Below are 4,295 nucleotides of genomic sequence, written 5' to 3' on the forward strand. Positions count from 1 at the left end.
TGGCAGCAGCAGCGGTATCAGGGACAGGCCAGCAGAAAGTGCAGTCACACATTTTATTTTTTTTATTTTTTATTTTTTTAATATGCTTTATTGTTTATGCTATTACAGTTGTCCCAATTTCTTTTCCCTTTGTTCCCCTCCACCCAGTGACGTCCCTCCCTCCAGTTGCCCCCCCCCTTAGTCCATGCCCATTGGTTGTGCATATAGTTCTCAACATCTTCCTATCTACTCCACTCCCTCCTACTATGCTTCCCAATTCCTGTACCATCTCACTCCTTTTCCCCCCTACCTCCTCCCCACTGACCTCCCCACAAAATATTCCCCATACTTATAATTCTTTTCCCACTCTCAATGCCTACTTAGTATGCGTTTGTTTCAATTCCCTAGTTTCTGTTGTTGGTTGTTGTGATACAGTTTTCATTTTAATGTTCATAGTTTTGACCCTCCTTCTCCTAAACAAGACCCTTTAACTTTTCATATAACAGTGGTTTGGATCTAATGAACTCCTTCAGTTTTACTTTGTCCTGGAAGCACTTTCTCTACCCTTCTATTCTGAATGACAGCTTCACTGGATAGAGTAATCATGGTTATAGGTTTTTGCTTTCCATTACTTTCAATATCTTTTGCCAATTTCTTCTTGCCTGCAGAGTTTCTTTTGAGAAATAAGCTGATAGTCTTATTGGGACCACTTTTATGTAATTCTCTTCTTCTCCCTTGCTGCTTTTAAGATTCTCTCTTTGCCCGGGAGACTACAGCGATGGCATTTCAGTGTCAGTGGGACAGCTACGCCCAGGAGTTCACCACCACCGTGGTCTCCTGCCATCCAGCGGAGCTGCAAACCGAAGGAAGCAATGGCAAGAAGGAAGTGCTGAATGGTTTTCAGGTGGTACTAGAAGACATGCTGCTTTTCCCCGAGGGCAGGGGACAGCCTGATGACCGTGGTACAATCAGTGACATCTCTCTGCTGAGAGTGACGCACCGGGGGTCCCAGGCTGATCATTTCACACAGACACCCCTGACCCCTGGGGCTGAGGTCCACGTTCAGATGGGCTGGGAGTGCAGGTTTGACCACATGCAGCAGCATCCAGCGCAGCATGTCATTACAGCGGTTGCTGATCATCTATTTGGGCGGAAGACAACATCATGGGAGTTAGGGCAACCTGGAGTGTGATCGAGCTGGACTGCCCTTCTGTAATGGCAGAGCGAGTCGCTACTACTGAGCAGAGCATCAGTAAAAAAATCAGAGAGTGGCTGCCCATGACTGTACGAGAACCAAGCCTAGGTGATCCTGAGGTGGAGCAGGTGAGGGGCCGGGGTTTGCTGGATGATCATGCTGGGCACATTCGAGTTGTTACCATCAAGAGTGTTGATTCCAACATGTGCTGTGGGATCCATGTGAGCAATCTCAATGACCTTCAGGTCATTAAAATTCTGGGCACTGAGAAGGGGAAGAACAAAACCAACCTGATATTTCTGGCTGGGAACCAGGTGCTGAAGTGGATGGAGAGAAGTTATGGAACTGAAAAAGTACTGACTACCCTGCTGAAGTGTGGATTACAGGATTACGTGGAAGCAGTGAAAAAGCTGCAGAACTCCAGCAAGCTCCTGCAGAAGAACAACCTTAATCTGCTGAGAGACCTGGCTGTGGGCATTGCCCACAGCCTCAGGAACAGCCCTGACTGGGGAGGTGTGGTCACATTACACAGGAAGGAAGGTGATTATGAGTTCATGAATATCATTGCCAATGAGATTGGGTCAGAGGGGACCCTCCTGTTCTTAATTGTGGGCAATGAGAAAGGCTCTGGCCTCTTCTTACTGGCAGGGCCAGCTGAGGCCACAGAGACCCTGGGGCACAGGGTAGGGTGGCTGAGGTGCTGGAAGGGAAAGGAGCAGGAAAGAAAGGCCGCTTTCAGGATAAGACCACCAAGATGAGTCAGCAGGCAGAGGTGCAGGTGCTTCTCCAGGACTACATCATCACACAGAGTACCAAGGAGTGAGGACTCAGCGTCTGTCTGGTGCTCCTGCCATTGAGAACGGGCCTCCGGTGTCCACAGCAAGAGTCTCTTGGACAATAAAATAGTTTGACTTGTAATGATTGTGGTACCATGTGTGACTACTTTATATAATACACTCTAGTGTGTTTATGCAATAGGTATCTGAGTAAACAGTTACTAACTTGGTCCTGTTAGACATAAAAAAAAATTCTTTATCCTTAATTTTTGACATTTTGATTATAATGTGTCTTGGTGTGGTTTCCCCTGGGTTCAGATTTTTTGGAACTCTCTATGCTTCCTGGACCTGTAAGTCTATTTCCTTCCCCAAGTTAGGGAAGTTCTGCTTCATTATTTTTTTACATAATTTTGCAATTTCTAGTTCTTCTTCTTCACATTCTGGCAGCCCTGTGATTTTGATGTTGGCCCGCTTATAGCTATCCAATAAGTTTCTGAGCCTCTCCTCATTTTCTTCACTTCTCACTTCCTCTTTCTGCACTGGTTGACTGTTTGTTCCTTTCCTATGTTCTGATTTGTTGATTTGATCCCTGGTTTTCTTTCCCTCACCACTAGTTTTGTATGTGTTTTTGTTCATTTCAGCAGGACTAGCCTTTATTCCTTCCCCATCTTGTTTAAGATCTGCTGTTAGGTTTGTAAGCATTTTTATAACCAAAGCTCTGAACTGAGCCTCAGAAAGATTTCTTAGCTGCTGAGTCATTAGATTAGATATTTGATGTCTGGTCAGCTATGTCACTGGGATCTCTATCATGATCTGTGCCATCCTGACCATTTTGTGTTTACTTTTGCTTCCTGGACAGGGCTGTCACACCTCCTATGCTATAGGGGGCGGAGCCCCATGCACTTATTACAACTGGGTGACCTGTCTTACCATGCTGTGGTGTTTTCTGCGGGGATGGTGGTCCAGGATGGATTCCTGACATTCACTCTCTGCTGAGAAACTGGGAGCCTCCTCTTCCATCCCCACCCCCTCTGGGCCTCACAGTTCAAGGCAATGGAGGTCTGCCTTCCCCAGTTTTGGAATCGCAAGCTGACAGGTCTGGTCTGCAACCAGGGGTGCTCCCAAGGCGCTTCTCGCCTCACCCTAAATATGGGTGTCTGTGCTTACCACAGTCCTGCCTCCATCCCTGTTGCTGCTGCGGACACCATAGCTTGAACTCTCCTCCCCAGCTTCACCTCTCCTACCTATCCAGATGAGCACTACTTTTTTATAACTTCGTACTTTGGACTTCCATTTATTTTCTGGAACTTCTGGTTATTTCTGGTTTTCTGGTAGTTGTAGTTCTTCTTAGTTGTGGAGAGAGATGGAGCATGTCAGTCTAGGCCTCCATCATGGCCAGAAGTCTCCTGTGTTTGTTTTCTTCCATGTCCCAGGGAGAGCTGTCACTCCTACTAGCCTTAGTGATTCATCAGTAACGGAAGACCTGTTTCACCACGTTGTGGCGCTGTATGCAGGGGAGGGGTCTGAGAAAGGACAATGCCGCTTGCCCAGCACTTGCCCCTTTTCCAGGCACTTCTCCCACTTCCACACTGGACTGGCGCCCCTCTAGCTGCTGCCCTGGCCATTGTTCCCAGAGTGGGTGGGTCTGCAGATGTTCTAAGTCTGCGGGGGCCCTTTAAACAAGCAGACTCTGCTGAAAGACTGGCAGTTTCTGCCTCCATCTCAACCCCCACTGGTTTGCACAGTCAAAAGCAATGAGGCTTGATTTTCCCTGGTGCTGAGACAGGGAGCTTCGAGGTCCAGTGAGGAGTGGGAATGGTCCCCAGGTGTCCCTCCTGACTTTTTAAAATATGTAACTCTGCTTTCTGCCAGCCTGCTGCTCTTGCTGCTGCTGCTGCCACCACTACACCATGTCCTCTCTGCCCCAGCTCCGCCCCTCCTACCTGTCTAGATGAGTATTTCTTCTATATGTCTTTGTTTGCTGGACTTCCATGTACTTTGATTTTCTGGAACTTCTGGTTGTTTCTAGTTTTGAGGTAGTTGTATTCCTTCTTAGTTGTGGAGGAAGATGAAGCATGTCTGTCTATGCCTCCATCTTGGCTGGAAGTTCGCAGTCACACATTTTAAAAAGTAGGAAAGGACATCTGGGGAGCACTCCCAGCAGCAGACTGGACTGCACAGGTCACAGTTTCTGTACCAGGGAAAATAAAGCCTCATTGCTTCTGACTGTAAAAACCAGTGGGAGTTGGAGTGGAGGAAGAAACTGCCAGTCTATCAGCAGAGTCCACTTGTTTCTAGAACATGCACAGACCCAACCACTCTAGCAACAATAACCAGGGAAACAA

At 47.4% G+C, this 4,295-nt stretch overlaps 1 pseudogene; it reads left to right on the top strand.

Annotated features, from left to right (window-relative positions):
- The first annotated feature begins 757 nt into the window (after nucleotides 1-757).
- Nucleotides 758-1,997, top strand: LOC149996300 (alanyl-tRNA editing protein Aarsd1 pseudogene; annotated as a pseudogene).
- The last annotated feature ends 2,298 nt before the right edge of the window (nucleotides 1,998-4,295 follow it).

The sequence above is a fragment of the Furipterus horrens genome, unplaced genomic scaffold (genome assembly GCF_987537825.1).
Source record: "Furipterus horrens unplaced genomic scaffold, mFurHor1.1.pri manual_scaffold_12, whole genome shotgun sequence".
NCBI lineage: Eukaryota > Metazoa > Chordata > Mammalia > Chiroptera > Furipteridae > Furipterus > Furipterus horrens.